Here is a 20,911-nt window from a genome sequence, read left to right on the forward strand (position 1 = left end):
ACATTAACCACGAATAGAAACGTAATACAATAGTTTAAAATTGTTCAAAGAATTGATTCTACAGAGATGTATTCTAGTTTACATTCGACGTAAAAACTTGCTGGTAAGAGTTACGTCTTCGGCACTCTACTAATCTCAGTGCTCAAAATGGCTTAAGCATCTAAGAATCAACGTCAGTCGCGACACGAATCCGGTCTTTCGTCGATCCCATTCTTAGGATCTCTAGGATGGATATTCGACGAAGGAGATACCAAAGCTTAATTCGACATAACGCCGACGCGCCGATATTCGAGACTGGGTCGCTAGATACTTTTCTATACTCGTTCTAGTTCACGCGTCCACGTGATACAACGTAGAATATTTTCCAAACAAGGAACCTAACGAGTTACATTCAGACAGCATCGGACAAAGCTCGATAGAGACGATCGAACGAAGCTCTCCAATGTTTCTCGAGTTTTCCATCAGGAATACGTTGCCGATAAATTCGAACAATGATTGGAACTGTCCGACTAATCAGAAACTACGATCGCTATGATTATACTTTGGTAAAAAGAGAAAGAAAAAGAGAAGAGATGAACGAGAGAGATAAAGACGAAGTCGAGGAAACCGATCGAGAACGGTTGGATAGAAGCGAGTGGCCTCCTTGACACCGAACATTGCGTAGGCCTGTAAAAAGTTGAGACCTTTTCAAACTATGATCTCAGCAGCGACAAAGGCGTATCGATTTCACTGAGATTGTCCGTTACTGTCGCTCGGGAAGGCGTCCGCGATTTATATCGTGGACGTTGGATACTAAATGCAGGCGCGTAGAAAGAGAGAGATGGGATGCACGTATTGATCAACCAAATGGAAGAACCCAAGAACGGATAGGCCTTTCTCTCTCTCTCTCTCACTCTTTCTCTCTCTTTTTCTCTCTGTTTCTCTCAGCCCACGGCTGGATGATCAATTCGAGTAATAAATTTTCTACGCTTTTATCTCGGTAAGGAATAATAACGGATAAATATACTCTTTAGCGCGGCACGAATCTTCCGCGATGTCCAAGTCGATGACCCCCCATACGTACAGAGATATACTTACTCTCTCTCACTTGACCCTTAAAAGCGCGTCCTGCGGTTTACCGTGAACTTTATTAACTCGCTATTAATAAGAGACGTTCCATGTAATTTAATAGGAAAGTATAAGATTGATAAATAGATGCCAGATCGAAAGTGGTACGATCGAGAGGACCAAACGTTAATTGCGACCATCTTCGAGAGCGCAATTTCGACAAGGAGTCGATTTATCCGACGAGAGACGGTGAGTTAAATTTTCATCGAAGATAAGATTCTATAAATGCTCGACCGTCTCTAATAAGTTTTAGCGAGTTTTATCGACTATCAGAGACCGGATGTAAAGGCGACTAACAGCGATACGAAGCTGTCTTAGTCGTTTAAAAGAGCTATCCGATTTCAATGTCGTTCGCATGGCTGCCGTACGTCCCTTAACGAAGCAACCAGAGAAGGAGAGAGAGAGAGAGAGAGAGAGAGAATGAGAAAAGAGGGTCGGTGACTTCATTTGCGCGACGAAACGTAAGGGTAAGAAAGGAAGGAAGGAGGAGAGAGGAAGAGGGTTCCGGTTATGAATGGAAATATGTTAACGGTTCCAAACTTAGCATCTCTACGCTCGCTGCTCTCGTCTCTGTCTTTTATCTCTTTCTCTTTATCTTGCTTACTTCATCTTTCCTTCTCTCTGCATACGTCACACTCGAGATCATCCACCGTGAAGGAGGATCATGCGTTCCCGAGGCGCCACAAAACAAAGAACGAGTCCGGCCTACGCTGTTGAAACGAGCAGGCAAACGATCATGAAAAAGAGGGAGAGAAGAAAATAAGGAACGTACGTACGTGGATCATCAAAAGAAAATCATTTGGGAATTCTTCCTATCGTACGAACGGATCCCATCGCATAGATTTTGCAAATCTTTTCAATAGGATTCTCAATTTGTGATGCATTAGAGAATGAAACTCGATATTTCTGGTCTCTCTCTCTCTTTCTCTCTCTCTCTCTCTCTTCTTTGAAAAGGTATTTCCCGAGGATACATAGGGCACGCTTCGTGGATAGATCAATCGAGTTCATTCGATCTTGATAACTCTTTGTAATCGCATCTCGAAACCGGGTTAACGTAGCGCGATGCAAACACGAAATCGAACGCTTCGTCCATTCAATCGAATGAAACAAAAGAGAATAAAAACGAGATGAAAAAGATAAAAGATAGAAAAAAAAATGGAAAAAAGAAGAAAAATTCTTCGGCTTTATGACGAAGCACGTTGAATCGTTACTACTTTGTAAACAAATCGGAAACAATAGAGACGATTACGCATTACATTATGCGTGACAAAAATGCAACGAACGAAGCGATCAATCGATCGGCACTGCATTATACTCGATTCTCCAGGTATGCGTCAACCCAGAAGCAATGATCGTTCTTTCGTGATTCATTCGAAAAATAATCAACTTGGACTTCGTAATACACACTCGATAACACATCAAGGACGCGTTTCCGCGGAAATTCTTTACGTATTCAAGATGGGCTGCTTTTTCTCATCGTTTATGAGCTATCTATATGCCGCAGATATGTATATGGAAATTTATAAAATCCGAGAAAGTCGACTCTAAGGAGATATCACGATTCAAGGACAAGGAATGGAGGACAAGGCGTGCTAAAATGAAATCGTATGGAAAATATATGACTCGAAGTATCACTCATGGCAGCATAGATAAAAAGCGCGCTTACGAATCGAGGAAGTTCTATATTTACTCGTCCTTCTGTTTTTTTTTTTTTTTCGATAAACATGCATGCGTGTCGTAGCACGCGTGTCAAGAATTGTCTTAAAATTACGACTATTTGCAAATTGCTCGGACAAGAGGGTTGTTCGACAATAACGAAGAACCCCAAGAGCGACCGAAGAGACAAGATTTACGACCCTACTAACTCATAAGAATTATTACGACATCAAATAGAATCGTTTATTACCATATATTAATTAATAAGTAATGTTAATAATCTCGCTAAAGGCTGTTTTTCTCTTTTCTAAATGATCGATCGTCGAGATATATTATCGCGGAGGAAGGATTTATGTGTACGCGGAATAACTCGCTTACTATTAAAGTTAAAAGCGATGTCTTCCGGCGATCATGAATGATCCTTTTGTATATGGTATACGAGCGTGTCATTCTATTCGACGACGATTTTCTTCGAGAAGCGCGTATATACGAATAATCTCACGTAAATCGTGTTATTATAAGCAATTTTGAAAAGAGTAGCTCGGTGTACAAGATAGAATATCGAAACGAGTTCGTTTGAAACAACGATGGAGATGGAAGAGAACGAGAGTAGCAAAGGAGAAGCAAATCGAAATCAATCCACATCGACCTTGCAATTTCCACGGCATAGTAGGATGGTACTAAATATAGTGATTTCGAAAGGCTCCCAGAGCGAGATCGTTGTGAGCAAGGTCGCAATCCGCGTGGTAATCCTTAAGCGTTCTTGAATTTAATTACCCGCGAGACGAACGAGGCAAAGGCAAAGCCGAAGGATAACGTCGGGCTTCGAGACATCCTTTAAACACGACCACAGCTGTACGCCAGGAACAAAGCGAACTTCTGTATTTCCCAGTGCACCAAAGGATCTTTCTCCTATTTTTTGCTACGGAAGAAAAAAAAGAAAGAAAAAAAAAAAAAGAGGAATGACAGTGGGGCAGGGGGAAATCGACGAAAAACGAAGATTATAAAGGGACGAGCGATCAGAAGCAAGAAAAATACAGGAATAGCCGTGCCATACTTAACGCTTCGAACGTGTGCGTGTTCCCATCTCTAAATATAGATTTCTATTATTGGAATCGTCCATTCTATATCCGGTCCAACGATATGTACTCTTAGAAATTGGTCCTCGTTAATATTTTATACAGCGATAGATACACCTATTAATTTTTTCTTTCTTATTCCAAATATCACAAATACGATTATTACAAGAGAATATTTATATGAAAAAAGTTTCTTTCCAAGTCACAATATAATGCATCATGCAGCATTAAAGAACCCGTGGAAACGCGCTGCTACAAAGTGCATCGACCCTGAAATCAATATTTCTATTAGTCCGTGCATCAACGTGCGGTGGTAAAGCCACGTTTGAAATCCTCGTTCTTGCTTTCTCTCTCTCTCTCTCTCACTCCACAACTCCGCAATCTATCTCGTTCTTAGTATCTTTCGTCTCCCTTTTCCTCTATCTCTACGTCATCCTTTTCTTCTTTCTTTCATCTTACTCGTTTTTCTACCCAGAGAACCGACGCGTTCACGCGAGTACGTTTCGTTGCGTGACGATCTCTACGCGTCAACTTTGATACTAGCCGCAAACTCACGCTTCTGTGGGAAATAACTTTCTAACGAATGCATTAATTTTGCCGTCATTTTCAAAAGAGATCCTGAAAGCTTTGAGCATTCGCTCGGAACAAATTTCAATCCGATTTTGTTTTTGTCGTTACACTCATAGAACTCGTATTACTGATCGATTTAACGATTTACCTTTGATTATACGAATACGTATAGGATGTCCCCCGTTTATCTCGAAAAATTGGGATGATGGTTGAAAGATGAGAAGTTTGTCCTTTGTTAACAATAGTATTATATTATAAGTTTTGCATTGCTAATAAAAATGAAAATAAATATATCCGATTCTAATGTTTCCCATGAAATTCTATCGTTATAAACGAGACACCCTGTATATTCGTATACTATCAATTTTAATATAACTTTCGAATCAAACGTAAAAAGGAGTCTTATTTACAGTAGCATTATTATAAAATTGCATTTTCGAACTTTGTAACAGCAATATGAAAGGTTTATTATAATCTTTTTGCGTAGAAAGTTACGGTTTACGACGGTGCATCTTACGGAAATAATGAATTCTTCGTTCGTCGCAGTTTATTTCTCATTTAAACGGACTTTGCGATTATTCCGTTTTTCTTGCGAGTATTCACGGTTAATCTGGAAATATCTCGGTCCAATGCAAAAATTTAACGTGCCAGTAAAAAATTTTCGATGGAATTTTATTAATACGGAAAATGATACAAGCTCGAGAGATGGACTCTTAAAAACGTAATAATTTATTTTTCGATAAAAAGAAGATCCCAAGGAGCTTCGTTCTTTCTTCGATCCTTTTCTACAGCCTCTTTCCATTTGCTTTCTTTTAATCTCAATCAATGTTTGGGCACATTCCATGCCATATTTGGTCAAGGAGGAGCTCTCATGGGATCCTGTGGCGCAAGAAACTCGAATCGTCAACGACCCCGTGACCACCTTCGAACGAGATATATCGCGCCGAGATCATTTCTTCGGAGAGGATTCTTGAACAACTACGATGAATTACAATGGCGAATAAAATTCGAGAGGGAGTCTCTTTCTCTTCTCGGTCATCCGTCAGAGAATGCCTACCTTCTTGTCTCAATCAGTTCGATGGCACGCGAGATTCGATCGAATAGCACATACAAAGAATGAACTTTTTCGATTCCGTTACAGCATTTCTCCGTTCCGCTTCCGAAGAAACGAACGATCTAGGTCGATGACAAAGTTAATTACAAAAGTCCTCTTCTCTCGCATACTTAACGTTTAATATCCTCATGTAGTACTGGTACTCGAACATTTCGCAATTTAAATATGAATCGAGCACACGGCGAACGATCTATATAAGTTAAGAAATCACGATCGCTGTTCTATCCGGTTAATATTCGTCCTGAAATGACGAGATCTCAAAGTTTGATCTCGATCGAAGTTTGAGATACATATGTATATTCCGCGTATCATCTCCCAAGAAAACGGATCGATGTCTTTATTTCAATGGGCATCGATCGTATTTCCCGGCCTATGAAAGATCTCGTGACGCACGAACGATCGTATGCTCGAAGCGGGTCATTGTTGTAAGTTCGCTCGAATGCGAAGACAAAACAAAACGATCGAGAGAGCATGGATCGTCGATCCTTCGTGGTAATTCTCTCTTTCGCTCCCTCGATTTCGTAGTGTTTACGCACGGACGAGTTTGTAACAGCGCAGAACGATCTCCGGAGAAGCTGCGAGTTGCTGCTGCAACCACGATACCACACGAGAAGAGTAGCGAACCGTTACCTATGTAACTGCACTCTAAGTGCATCGATCGTACGTCAAGAATACGCTATAATCGGATTCCCACGCGGATCGTTGCCTTCATCGATGTTTAAGCTCGAGATAGCGGAATTTGTCAAGTTCGACTAATCGCGAATCCTCTTTCTCTTTCTTCCCAATAATAAGACGATTGTGGGAAAGCTTCATAGTCGAAAAAAAAATAAAGTATGATACCTCTAGTCAAGTTGCGATATTTATATGGCCATTCGCTTCGTTGGCTAAAAACATACGTAAGTATCGATATAACGGAATTGCACGTTTACGAGTATTACTTGGAATAAATGTTGCAAATGAAAGCGATCGACCAATAATCGTTAATTCTATGTGCCATGGTAGTAGGACGGTCCTGGTATAAGCGAGTGTAACCAGGTGCAAATAAAAGCGGTGCTTAACACGGGAGGTTTAACGCGACGATCTCACTCGTGTGGGTGCGAATCCGTAGCACGTGGGCAGTCGTTAGCCGGTGCCCAACGGTCGATCGAGCTCCAGATTTACCCACACGCCTGATTTCTCTTCGATGTAACTGACTCCAAATCGTTGCCCTTCATAATTAACCATCAAATTGGGTTATTTGACGTATCGTAAAAAAGGAAAAAAAGATAAAGATAAGGAAAGAGAAGAAAGGACGACACCATGAGATCGTCCATTTGTATTCCGAAAAAGGTGCGAGAGCTCTTTCACTCGTTACAAATCCGAGCCGCTAAGAATGGTAATGGCCGGGAAGAGCATCGCCACACGCGACCAACTGCCGGACCACCCGGCTGCCAGAAAATTTCAAACGAGTTTCTGGCGTTCTTTAGAGATGATCGTAAATTACAGCGATTACGCCTACGCGTGACGAAACTTACAATGGCTAGGATCTAGGCACATTGTTCCCCGAAGAAGTGCCTCCTTCGCTTCCAAACAGCCTCCGCTCGCACACCGATGATGCAATTATATTTATCACCGACGCTTTACAAAATACACACCAAGAACTCTCCTATATCTCTTCTTCCTATCGACTCTCTCCTCTCTTTCTTTCTCTCCTCTCTCTCTTTCACTCCTCTCACTCCCTCTCTCTCTCTCTCTCTCTCGCTCTCTGGCCAATTACGGTGGTAATAATTTAATCTTCGCTCCGAGAAAAGCGTTTTATAAGCGGCGAAAATTTATCGTTCTCGCGTGTAAAAATGTTAACAAGATGTTTCTGGTAAATAAGCTTCTTATAGTATATAGAAAATATCGGATTAACCGCGATATATTAATCCACGTTTATCATGGCATTACTAATTATTTACGACGTTTGCGATATTAATTAACGGGACAAAGTGCCGACAGGGTCGATCGGCTTTAATTGAATAGAATCACGGGTCTCTTTGTCAACACCCCCTTTGCCGAAAGGTGCAATCTCAGAGGGAGCATAACAACGAGCATTATTATCGCGATAATAAGTAAACGATGCGTCGCGCCGAGGTATCGCCTTTATTCCTTTAACGATGACTACGCGGACCCCTTTTTTCATCGCTCATCGGAGCTAATTGTGACTCGAAGAAAGACTCGAATCTATATCGTGGATCGCAAAGTCATCGTAGCGGCAGAATGCAGTACGGTGCAAAGGTGTGTAGAGAGAAAGGAGGAAGAGAAGAGGAGCCGGAGGAGGAGGAGGAGGAGGAGCTGGAGCTGAAGTAGAAGGAGGAGGAGGTGGTAGTGGTGGTGGTGGTGGTGGTGGTACAGAGAACACAAAGCCTCGTTAAATCGAAATAACGATAATAAAATAAGGTTAGGGTGCCGCAACAACGTTACAACAATGTAGCTTGAAAGCGATCACCACGTTGATTGCCGGCGTATATGTACAAGCGTGACGATACCAAATAGCCAGTCACGAACACGTTTCTAATAGTTTTCACGATGGAAATAAGTGTGTATCGATTTTCTTCTTCTATCGATGAAATAAATGGGAAATTTTTTGTCAAAAGCTTTAATAAATAGAGGAGAACGATCAAAGAGGATGCTTTTAGCGTTATGCGCACGTACACGTAGAACAGTTAGATCGCCTCGTCGTATGGAAAAGTTAGAGCAACGCTGTGACAGCAGAAAAATTCGAAGCAATTATGTGACCGATAAAGGAAATGTAACGGTAGCCGATCGGATTTTCACTCTTGACACGCAGTCCCTTGAACCGATTCGTCTTCTTGCCTTAGTTTATCCCTTCGTGGGATTACTCGAACGACGGTATGACGTCGTGCCAGAATGGCGTTTATCATCGATCCTTTTTTCGCGAATACTAACCCCGATCTAAATCGTTGTCGGGCATCCTTTCCATCGTGATTACGGACCAACGATCGCGAACGCAAAGACAACGAAGACAAAGGAATAAATGAATCCTTAATGATTCACGACATAACTGTAGAGAGTTCTATGCATTTCGAGGCACGTCGATGGAACTCGCCTGCGAAACCAATCGATGCCGTTTAATCGCGAAACGCGAATCACCGAAGCCCGTGAATTACGCGATTACGATTAATTCATTTATTTCGAACGCACGATTGCGAGAAAATATATATGACACGTTTATCGAGTAATCTTCCTCGAGAATATCCTTCGTGAGGATGAGCTAAGTGAAAGAAAAAGAAGAAAAAAAGAAAAAGAAAGTATTCAAGAAAGAGAAGAGACTAATGTTTAGATAATTTTACGGTACATCGTTCCCAAGCTATGATCAATTTCAAATTCGAAAATCAATGGAACGCATTTAATCGCGCCTATCATTGACCTTTCATACCGAAACTAATAGAAAGAGGAAGAAATATAGAGACAAGAACGACGAAGCGAATCGCCGTCATGGTACCAATTCAGCCGATAACGAAGCGCTGATTATCGTGGGACGGTATGCGAAGCTCCAATTGTAAATCTACTACGTGCGGAGTGTATCGCGTCCAATCGCAACGACGCACGTTTTAAGGGGTCGATAATGGTATCGTCATAGAATCATTCGAGTGTATCCGAGTATCTATCTAAACTCTTCGTCATTTTTTCTTCTTCGAACAAGCTCATTCGCAAACGAACAAATCCGGATAATCTGTACAGTGTTCGATGTAATATTTCATGGGAAAGCAAGCACGTTCAACTACGAAGTTTTGCAACGAGCGTGAAAACAGCTTTACGTCCGATCTCGATTTAATTGCGTACTCTCGATCGACCACGAGAAGATCGAATTATTTACGCTTGCTGCCAAGAAGAGTAACAAGGAGAGAGAAATAGATAAGCAATTTCGTGCGCTTATTAAGAGAAGAACATCTATTTACCTGTGACAACGCGTACCATAGGGTGGGATTATTAACTGCGGTTGGCTTGGTTAGCCGCACTTCTGCCTACCGTGCTTACCTACGCACGGAAGAAAACAAATAAACGTTGAAGCTGCAAGGAATACGATGCACGTCGACTCACTACACATATATACATGCATATGTACGTAGGCACACTTGGACGTATAAGTTGCCTTTTAGGAAATGCGTCGCGCGTTCATCCTCATACCACCATCACGAATTGTGTCCCTTTAGAAATTCTATTTGCTAAATTTACTTCTTCTCGTTAATGTCACATTGTTTGCCCATTCCTGGACAAACAGAGTGCCATCGCGAATCGATAAACCGATACGTTCGTTTCTTCGAAGCGATCGCTACTCCGTAAGTTTCTCCGGTGGTGTAATTAATGAAAGCAATTAATTTTATCGCCACCAAAGAAACGGAAGGAAAAAACTTGAGACGAAATCCGGAGAAAGAAAATAGGAGCGGGACTTTAGAAATACGACAGATAGCCGACAAGGTACTCTATCCTCAATGACAAACAATTTCGATTCGAATTCTCGACGGTACGTGCACGTAGGTACTTCCTCGTATACGCACGTGGAACATCAATTCAATCGCGGAATAAGGAATCCTTTTTATCCAATTTTTCTATCTACGTTTGAACGACCAAAATTTCACCCCTTTAGGCCGAACAACATTCGTGATATCGATCGAAATTATTAGAGTGTAGCGAAAGACGATAGCGCAAGTGGAATCAGCTGCGTTTGTTTACACATCGGCCTTTATCAGCGATGACTACATCTTTTAAACGAGCGTATGCCTTGTAGAAAATCCATAAAATTTTATGTAACTTACGTAATACTTTTGTACACACGCATATCCCATTTGTTATCGTGCTGGTTAAGAAAAAAAAAAAAAGAAGAACTATGAAAACTAAGAATACCGATAAAATAAGTGTTACAAACGAGCACGCATCTATATAACTTTAACATTTTTCTTCTTTCAAATAAATGAGGATTTTTTCCAAACGTTATAACGATCGAATATAATTATGACAATTAATTATGACAGTTAATAACGACCCTTTAAAGATCCTACGATTACAATCGTCGTTGGAGTAACGCCGTTAACAACGAGAATCGTTTGGTGAGCGAACGTTACATTAACGTATTATTCCATTATAGCGTAACTTCATTAATTACATCAGAATCGTGGGTTGCGCTCTAGGATATGAATAGATGAGAAGGAGAGAGAGAGAGAGAGAGAGAGAGAGAAAAGAGAAAGGTAGACCGTTACTCTCTGGCCCGCTCGCCATTCCATGAATATTCTACTTTTCTCGATTAGTCGTCTAAAAAGCATCATTGAAATTTCCACTGGTTTGCCGGCTATTCTCCGAGTTCTCGCGTAACTCGCCATTCTCCAAGTTGAACGCATTAAATTCCTCTAAATGCCGCCAAGTTTCAGCATCAAACTTCTCTTTCAAAGAAATTACGTAGAACTATGCTATATCGAGATACTTCGCTCAAGAATTCTTTTTAATTCATTCATATCGATTCAATTCGTTCATGTCGACGTAAATGTTACCAACTATTATTACACAGAGACTGTGTAATAACGATCGAAAGGAAAGATGGAATAAAAGTGTCGAATATGATGGACAAAGCGTGCGCATACGTGATCGGAGCAACAAGTCCTCGAGAGTAAAAATCGAGCGATCTCGATGAGAGACGTCCTCAAAAGTTCTTCACGACACGCTCTCGTCGACGGTAGACGAGGGTGTTAATCGTCGATATTTCGATGTAGGTACGTTAGAAAAAGGGGATCGGAGAGCTCGAAAGTCATTCCTGGATTCCCTTACGCGCGATTTCTAAGCTCATGCCCGGAAACACTCGATCGGTAAAAGCTGCTTGTCCCTAGCCGGTACTTCCCGAGAGTAAAAGAGGAGGAACGATGAATCCTCTTTAGATCTTTCTCTCTTTCGCCCTGTCTTTGAAATAGGGGAGAGATGGACGACGACGGGACGGACAGACAGAGAAACTCGGAACTTGAAGAGGAGGGGACGCTAGCTTCGCCACGTTTGCTTCGACTATAGTCCGTCTGCTATCGTCGTTTCCTCTTCTTTCCTTTTTTTTTCCTTTTTTTTTTATGTGCTTTGACACGTTGCTAACTCGCGATCGCGCTCGCGCTCATATCCACCCCCGAAACTCTAGTTCGTTACTCTCCTTCGCAATTATTTTTCTCTTTTGATTTTGCGCTTAAGATCGAAAGATATTTCCTCGTCGAAAGAAATTCACCGAGACTCGTTAGCACGATGAAGTACTAAAAAATCCGAATTAAATTCATGAGAAAAAGTGGCACAAAATTACTGAGAAAAAGTCGACTCTCGAGAAACTACTTCTAGCCGACTTATTTAAGATCATATTAAGTTCAATAACTTTAATAGACTCGCACCGAGCTCGACTAATTAATCCAATCTCCGGAAACTAAATCGTCCTTTAATCTTACGCGAAGGATCGTAAAAATGTATAAAGTAATTCGCGACACTTTTTGCCGATTCAGAAAAAAAGTGGGTCATGTTCCATAAATAATCATTTTTCTGAATACAACGCATTATGCAATACCGAGACTTGCGGTTGCACGCGTCCGTTGAAATAATTCTGCGAATGGATAAAGGATTAAGTACGCATACGTTTTCCTTTAGCGAGAAGCTACCTGCATACATGCAACATTTGTGCAGACTTCTTTTCGAGTCGTGCGACCGTATAAACAGCGAGTAGGTGTACGCACCATGCTTCGTGACGACAGCCATACGTATGTACGCGTATACATACATACGTGGGCAAACATGAAATCGTCGTATTACCTGTGTGGGAAGCACCGAACGAGAAACTAGATGCACGAAAGAAACGAGTTGAACTTGGTATTTCCGAGAAACACGAGTTCGATATCTCTGTCAGTAATATTCCTTGCGAGTGCTTTGAAATCTCAAACTATCCTCTGTCCATAAACTTCTCTTGGCGTCAATCGAAAGTCGGCTGCTTTTGAAGACGACGATAAACAAGCCGATATTGAAATTAAATACGCCTCATTTGAAACGTTCGAACGTGAGAAACGCAATATGAATGAAAACCGATAGACGAGGAAACGTCGAAACCGCAAAGGCACGAGTGCACGTTGGATTAAAAACGGTGCACTTGCTAAGCGTTAACAAGTTTACTTGTTTGCACAGTGCATTTCTACATTCTTCCAACGCCTCGCTGTCGAGGCGCAAAGAACGAGTCGTTCTATGCGAGAGGTCGACAACATTTCGAGCACGATAGCAATAACCGACATCTCTTTGCTCTTAATATTCTCCCCGGCGTAATAATATTCTTTTTCCTAGGGACAATTTCGAAACAATTTGATTCGAGAGATGGCCAAAGTTTCCCAAATAAAAATTTTAATATCTGCATAAAGACATGAAGAGAGTTGCAAAGTGACGAGTTGAAAAGATGCCGGATAGGTTTATCATTTCCTCGTGTTCGGGTTAACGCGTAATAACATGCTTCCTTTGGCCGATAAAATGTCAGGCAGTAACTGCACTTACGTACTGCGATAGGTGGTGGTAGTGATGGTGGTGGGTGCCGGGGGCACGAAATCCCTTTGGCTTCCACCAACTCCTTTAATTACTAAGCTAGACCAGAGCGTTCTACCGCTTCCGCGTTTCAACGCGTCGACGACGGATTTTCCCTTGAAGTTCGTCATTAATTCTTCGTTCTACGCTCGGAAGCTCGAAAGCCCTTGAAATACTTTTTCTCGGGTATTCTCGGGGAAAAAAATAAAACCAAACTAAATCAAAAACGGAATCTAGTACTTTTCTATTTCTTTTTCGTCTTTGTCGACAATCGTTCGATTAAAAAGGTAAATGAGATAAAGAGGAAGTAGCTAAACCGTGAAAAACTTGGGCACTTCGGACACCTCGTTAAAAATCGTCCCTACGATAGAAAAAAAAAAAAAAGGAGAAAAAACGTGACCCGTCGAGGTAGCAACAGAAACTTGACTTCGCCCTTACGAGGCCGAGGGCTACCCTTCTCGATCTAGCAAAGGCCGCGAAACGTAATTGGGTGGCTAGGGAACGAAGGAAAGTCTCGAATAACTCAACGATACCGTATCTTTCGAACGATTACAGAGCGTAATCGCGTTAATTACGTCGACGATCGGTCGAGCACGTTATCGATATATCCCGTGGTACCATCGAAATAGATCGTATGACTCTTACTATGGCTGTAAACTTTCTGACCGGAAAGCGTGGTACCTACCGATAAAAATATAACGTTTGCTCGCAAAGACTCCGCCCGCGGCTAATTAAAAAGATATTTCAACGGAGACGTCCGTTTATGACGATGTCGCGATCTTCGACGTTTCAACTTTTTAATTAATTTCATAAAATAATCATCGCGACCGTCGAACGACAAGCGACTCGATTCGTGATTCAAAACGAATAAAAGGCGATTCTATGAAAGCAAAATAAAACGATATTTTTCATTCTGTCGATGTTTTCATATTACTTTGATTAAAAAAAAAAAATGAAAAAAAAATGAAAAAAAAAAAGATATGTACACGTAGACCGTACAATATATCGTATCGAATATCGCTTTGAATCTCGCGAACGAACCATCTTTTTTTGTGCGGAAGGAAAAAAAAATAGAACTCGTGTCTCAATTAAAAGCGATACAAAGCGGCAGAGCAAAGACGCTTTTCGTGCTCTGCCTTTGTACTCCCTCACAAATTATAATAAGTATGGGGCAAAGAAAAGGTTGGCCGGTGTCTACTACCGTATTGCCCGTATGAATTCGCCTGCACGAATGCACCTACGCGCAGTCGTGTAGGCACACCAGCTCCGCCTTTTCGTCGCGTCGACGTGCCTGATAAGGAAACACGCAGGGCGTGTCAAAACTTGTAAACGCATTTTTTTTTTTTTCTTTAATATTTTTTATTTCATTTTCAAGAGAGCGAGAACCCCCCTCCTGGCATTAAATCATTTCAAGAATCAAGAGCATGTAATAAAAGAGAGAAAAAATAAGGAGGAAGAAGAAGGAGAAACGGATGAAAAGGAGAGAAGAAAGATTGCAAGTTTTTGTACCGTTTGTTCGATGTCGAAGGACGACGATCGATGAAATCGAGGTTCACGGCTTTTCAACGATACATCTTAATGAATTCCTCGGACGAGAGGAAAGGAAGGAAGGAAAGGAAGAGAAGAGAGAGAGAGAGAGAGAGAGAGAGTCTCCCACGAGGAAAGAAGAGGTAGCGAAGAGATGTCGAAAGAAACGCCCATGTCGTATTTCTCCCTCGTACTTGCATACGCCCGAAGGTACGTCTACATAAGCGTGATGCTCCTATCGAATGCGATATCTCGACACATCCTCCTACGCGAATTCGAGCGTCGCGCACAATAACCTCCTTCTTCTCCTCTTGCTCCTTCTCCAGCAACTCCTCCATCGACACCGGGTTGAGACACCGAGTGGAAGTCGCTACGTGGGTGCCACGAAGGTAGCCAAGACTTCCTGTCGACGAGGAAGTACGCATTCGGAAATCGTAGAGAGTTCAGTTTGCTTCGAGGATCGGTGTCGCGTATAAAGAACGCGTTTTCAAATGGAAATCGAACGGGAATGGTTTAGGTTTGGGGTCAATGAACTTCTTCACCTAAGAATCTTTTCGAAATGACATTTGAAATGCAAATCACGTAGTTTTGAAGAATAATTTCTTCTTCTTCTTCTTCTTCTTCTTTTTCCAAAGGATACGCGCGGAAAACTCTAATTCAGGAAGAGAATTATGTCGTTAAATGGAACAAGGACGTTAATTACGAGCTTCTTCGAGGATGCAAATCTTTGAAAGAATAGAAAAGTTCGAGAAGAAGTTGTGTCCTTGGAGAGCAAAAGACGGGAGCTAGCGATCTAGCCCACGCGAGTCGTGCGACTCGAATACACGATGCCGTGGCCGTACCTTAATTGTCGATTCACGTCCGTGACTTCGTTGTTAACAACCTGTTGGCGCGATATACGCGCGTCTACGAGTAACTCGAGATACTCGGCGAGTCGACTCGTATCGATTCGAATAAACCAGAAACCCGTAAACGCCCACCGGTAACTCCAAAGTACCTATAGGTACGTGCGGAGTACGTGTATCGGAATTGCACCTTGCACCGCCCTCGACTCTTCTTCCTGTCTGTTGAATCTACAAGCAATATTTTCGCATATTCCATTTATATAAAAATAGAATAGGGATTGGTAACGATCGTCTTAATTAATAATTTTGACGTCGAACCTGTGGGTACGTGGGGAAAAAAAAAAAAAAAGAAGAAAGAAAGAAAGAAAAGAGAAAAGGGTCCCGATCGAGGGTCGAATCACTTACGCTCGAAAGATAAAAAGGAAATTGTACACGCTTCGGTTAAGTTCTAATCACGATCGTAAAACTCGAAAGAGGACGGATGTACCTATGCGACGGTAAATCGTCCATCGATATCGACGAGATAAAACGTGGGCACACGGTGGTGGTATACCTTCAGGATGGAAACGATAAAAAAAAAAAGGACTTAGCAGGAAGAAACACGAATTCTTCCGAAACGTAACAAAGGCAATGAACTCGCGTTCTTTGTAACTTTAAAAAAGTTCGGCCAGAGGAAGCGAATTCGGTTGAAACGACGCGTCGGTTTTTTATCCGAACTCGGTTACTATGCGAAATCGTAGGAAAACGTCTCTCTCTCCCTCATTTCCGCGCCGTTGAACTCGCGTAAAACGTGCAAGTGGTAAACACCGAAACAAAGACGTCGGTAGGGCAATCGTTACTCTCATAGCGAAAGAGGAGCCATGTTAACGACCAAACGTGTATCTCTTTTACTCCTTAACGTTCCGCGACAACGAACGTTAAAGAAAATACGATACGATCTCTCTAGGAGAGAGAGAGAGAGAGAGAGAGAGAGAGAGAGAGAGAGAGAGAGAGAGAGAGAATAGGTGAGGAAAGGAACACTGAAAATGGAACGCACAGAATAGAAAACTAAAAGGAGAGAGACCGATGGTCGTTTCTTCATGGAATGCGCTTTAAAACGCATCAACTCGAACGTAAAACGACGATACGTTTTATCGTTAAGCTTTAAATATTACCACTCGCTGGAGTTACAGTCAGATTTTGATGCGTTACGAGAAAATATTATTTCGTAGTCGCGTCAGAATCATTTCGAGATACTCGAACATCATATTTTCTGTCTAACTCTTCGCTATCGTAGATAAATTTCCCAGAATTAAAAAAATTCTTCTCGTCTTAAGACTTCGACGCGGTAAGAACAGTCCTCGCCGATTACTTTCAATCGACATTGGATGCTCATTTCGCTCGATGAACCTGTCGTCTCTTCTCGTTCTCTTATCCTACGTTCTGCTCGACTTCTTCTATTCGTATCATGCTTTCGAAAAGGTTAAGCGAAATCTCTCTTTCTCTCTTTCTCTCATCACAGCATTCTTCTCGTTCGAGGGAAAAGAGAACGAGAGAGAAAGAGAGAGAATAGTTTCCATCTTTCTCTCTCTCTTTCTCTTCCTTTCTCCACCAACAATGGGGGCGTTCCGTTGGGTTTTATCGATCGTTTTCTCGTTTCTCGCGCGGAGGCATGCACACACATACACACACAAACACATCGGAAGCACACATAAATATATATATATATATATATATATATATATATATATATATATATATACACACACCTATAAGCGTAAGCATTCTCGAGAACTCGAACGCAAGCACGACTTGGACTCGTGACTACTCGCGCGAACGTCGATCGATTTTCGAAAGTCGAAAAAGGATCTCTCGATCGGTGTAAGAGCGAATAACTTCTCTTCACCCTTTTGAGTAAGGAGAAGGAGGAGCATACAGCCGCAAGCCGAAAGGGCTCTAATAATAGGCCGCGTATATACATTAACTAACTTCCGCGATTGGCTGCCGTTAATGGTAACAGGGAAACCGGAAAGCCGAAAGGGAGTAGTAAATATAGCGGCACGGCGTGCTGTTCGCCTTCTGCTCAACGGGGCAGCTGTGAAAACTCTCTACGGTAAATTCCGAGACGTTCGCACCGAAGAAAATCTTTCTAACCGATTAAACGAAAAGATAACGCGGTGGCGCACAGTTGGCGAGATGATTGTTATTTTCTTTTCCTCCCTGGACTCTTTCTTTTACTTTTATTTAGTTGTCCGAGGAAAAAGTTAGTCGATCGCAGTCCAGCTCGTAGAAAAGTGAATGTCGTGTGAACCCTCTTTATAACATCGGCTCTTGTTTCTATATTTAATACAAGTATCAGTACTTTGTATCAGCCACCGTGTTAATTGGATAAAAATCCAATAATAGATAAGCTAGAATATGTGGAAAAGAAAATAGAGACAAGTAACTCTGGTAAAGTAAAAAATACGAGCGAGGACGATCCTAGCCGAGGAAGGACGAGGACGCGATTAAAGGGAAAATATGGAAAGGTCGCACGCGAGGCCAGGAAAATCGAAGGAACTCCCTCTCTCTCTTACTCTCTCTCTCTCTCTCTCTCTCTCTCTCTCTCGCTCTCTTTGTAGGTGGAGGAAAGACCTCCGCTACTTTCTCTTCGCTATCGGCACGGTCTAAGAGCGCGTGCGTGCGTGAGTGCGTGCGTGCCCGTAGCATCGTGTAACGAATGACGAAATCGCGTGTAACTTCTCGAACGCGGTGGTGCTACTCGAAGGCACGAGAAAGGTACCGTCCTATTCCGTTTGAAAACTAGCGAAGGCACGCGTCCTATCGCACAGGTGTATACTTTTTATTAAGCGTATTCTCGTATAAATTACAGGGATTTCGATAGAACGTTAAGAAAATTGATTTAAAAAAACAACGATTAAAATTTGTAAAATTTTTAATCGTTCTTTTTTTCTTTTTTTTTCTTTTTTTTTTCAAGACGCGATAAGTCAATGAAAAAGGTACTTTGGTCCTTCGTGTGAAACGTACATACCTCTCGTCGTCGTTCTAATCCGAGGGTCGCACACGGTCACGACTAACTCAGCTCGGCCACTCCACTATTCCAAAGTGCGCCAAGATAAACCCTGCAAACATTCGCGATAAACGCAAGGTCCGCCAGAAGCTCGACGAGTACCGAGGAAACACCCTTCCCGAGACTCGAGAATTAACTATCGTCGATTAAAAACGACCGAAAAAGGAGAAAGGGTTAAGAGAGAGGTGTCGAACGCAAGCGAGGGTACAAACAGCCTCTTAGGAGAACTGCGAGGCTTTGTCGAGCTTCGTAATGCGTTTAATGCTCCATTGAATTCCATTAACTTTGACGAAACGGTAAAAACGGAAAGAGAGAAAGAGAGAAGAAGAGAGAAAGAAAACAAAGAAACATTTACGTTACTTAAATGCTCGTGAATGAAATTAATTGAATAGATAAAATTGATTCGCAATTTAGTGAAAAACGCTTTTAATGATTCGAACGTCCTATTCATTGGCAAGGAAAAATTTATTTAAAAAAAAAAAAAAAAAAAAAAAAGAAAGAAAGAAAAGAAAAGAAATGTTTCCTAGAAAAAGAACAAACTCGTGACTAAGACTCTCTAAGTATCGTCGTCGAATCGGTAAGGTTATCGCGATGCTCGAGGATCGCGACTACGAAGGCGTACTTACGCATCGCGGATATACTTTCGCGTCTACGATGCAGCGACGTTTGCAAATGACGACGATTCGAGATAAGCGACGGCACACAAGCGATGCGCTAAAGCTTCTGCGATAACATTCGAAACGTTCCGCTACCATATACGCCGAGAGAACGTCTCGGTGTTCGCTTTCGATTCTCGAAAGAAACAAAGTTCACGAATTAAAGATCAAAAATGTTTAAGATAGCAATAGTGGCAGGAACGATCCTCCAACTCTTTCATAACTGTCGGATATAGACTGGTCCGATATACTTCGATGAGTCAGAAAGAGGGAAGAAAGAAAAGAAGATTAAAAAAAAGTTTATCGACTACTCGGTACTTATTTTTATTGAACTCCTTCTCATCCATGGAACATTGTCGAGAGTCTCGATAATGTATCACGATGGAGGATGATTCACGTAGACGACAAAAGATTCAAAGCTGAAACTCAATCGAAAAGCTAAGATTATATTTTATATAATCTCGAAGAACGCGATAAAGTACGTCGCAACTGGGACAAAAATAAAAATCTTTCTTGATAAAAAAAGAAAAGAAAAAAGTAAAGAAAAGGGAAAAAGAAAAATGAAAACAAAAAAATATACTCGCCATACTAGAGAAAGAAACTGCGATGCTCGTGGGCTTTTCATCGGCTTGAAGTAACAAAGATATCGTAAAGCCGATACTTTATCGCTTAGGTGCTTCCGCAAGAGAAAAAAGAAAAAAAAAGAAAAAAGAAGAGAAGAAAAAATAAATTTTCTCGACACCCGATGGTGAACCGAGATTAAAGAAAACGCAAAACAAGAAAGATCAAGAGAGAAATAGAAGGAGAAAGAGAAAGAGTTGGTGCGCGCGCGCGCACTAGCGGGAACCACTTTAAGGACTTATTTTTATTGGACACTTTTTTCTGTCTGGGCGCTGAGCCGAGGGCCCAGCGTAAAAGGGGATGCGCGCACGATGAGGTTCCGAGAGAGAGAGAGAGAGAGAGAGAGAGAGAGAGAGAGAGAGAGAAAGAGAGAAAGAGAGAGAGAGAGAGAGAGAGAGAGAGAGAGAGAGAGGGAGAACACGTATGCGAACGAACCGCACAAGTGTGCTTCTCCGGTGTGCGGCAAAAAGGCCGCACGATATGTACACCCGCCGTCGTCTCTTCTCCTTCGTCTCCTCGTTCGGAACATTCCGTCTCTCGAGAGTGGCGTGTATGCATCGACGAAGGGCTTCTGCCAGAACCAAAAAAGATAGAGAAAGGGAGAGACTCTATTAATAGCCGAAGCAGTTATGTCTTCGAAAAGCGACCTTTTATCGACTCAAATAAGAATATCAACATTCTAGTAAGGGAAGAAGCAACGAGAAGACGATCGAGACGAAGAAGGATAGGGCGAGGCTAAGGGTCCGTCCAACGACGTTCTTTGATATCTTCCCGCGCCCATATAACTATTGAGGTCATGACCGAGGTCAATAAAGGTGCACAGTCGACGAGGCAGAGTCGATGATCGCGAAAGACGATATTCCAAGATATAAAAATATAATTAATTTCTTGCGAGAGACGATAAATAAATGTTTTAACGATGGAAAATGGTTAAAGGTGTAGTCGCGCTGCTCGTTTAATAAAGGAAAGTAGGCACGATAGTAATTTCATGCTCGTCGGCTGAAAGAAGCTCAGCGCGTCGATCATTGAAACGCGCGAGACATTAATAAATGAAGAAAGCTGCATTACTAAAGGGCAACGGAGAAGATTGGTTTGACACGTTAGGTGAGAACTTTCCGAGTTCTTCG

At 41.8% G+C, this 20,911-nt stretch overlaps 1 protein-coding gene across 3 annotated transcripts in view; it reads right to left on the bottom strand.

Annotated features, from left to right (window-relative positions):
• LOC124432116 (amyloid beta A4 precursor protein-binding family B member 1-interacting protein-like) overlaps positions 1–20,911 on the bottom strand; it is a 96,681-nt gene that overhangs the window by 72,080 nt on the left and 3,690 nt on the right. The window contains exon 3 of one of the 3 annotated variants that reach the window (XM_046980726.1): positions 9,471–9,549. The exons of the other annotated variants lie outside the window; for them this stretch is intronic. The gene's annotated coding sequence lies outside the window, so the exon portion shown is untranslated. The remainder of the gene's footprint in view (positions 1–9,470; positions 9,550–20,911) is intronic. 3 annotated transcript variants of the gene reach the window in all.

Source organism: Vespa crabro, chromosome 23, assembly GCF_910589235.1.
Source record: "Vespa crabro chromosome 23, iyVesCrab1.2, whole genome shotgun sequence".
NCBI lineage: Eukaryota > Metazoa > Arthropoda > Insecta > Hymenoptera > Vespidae > Vespa > Vespa crabro.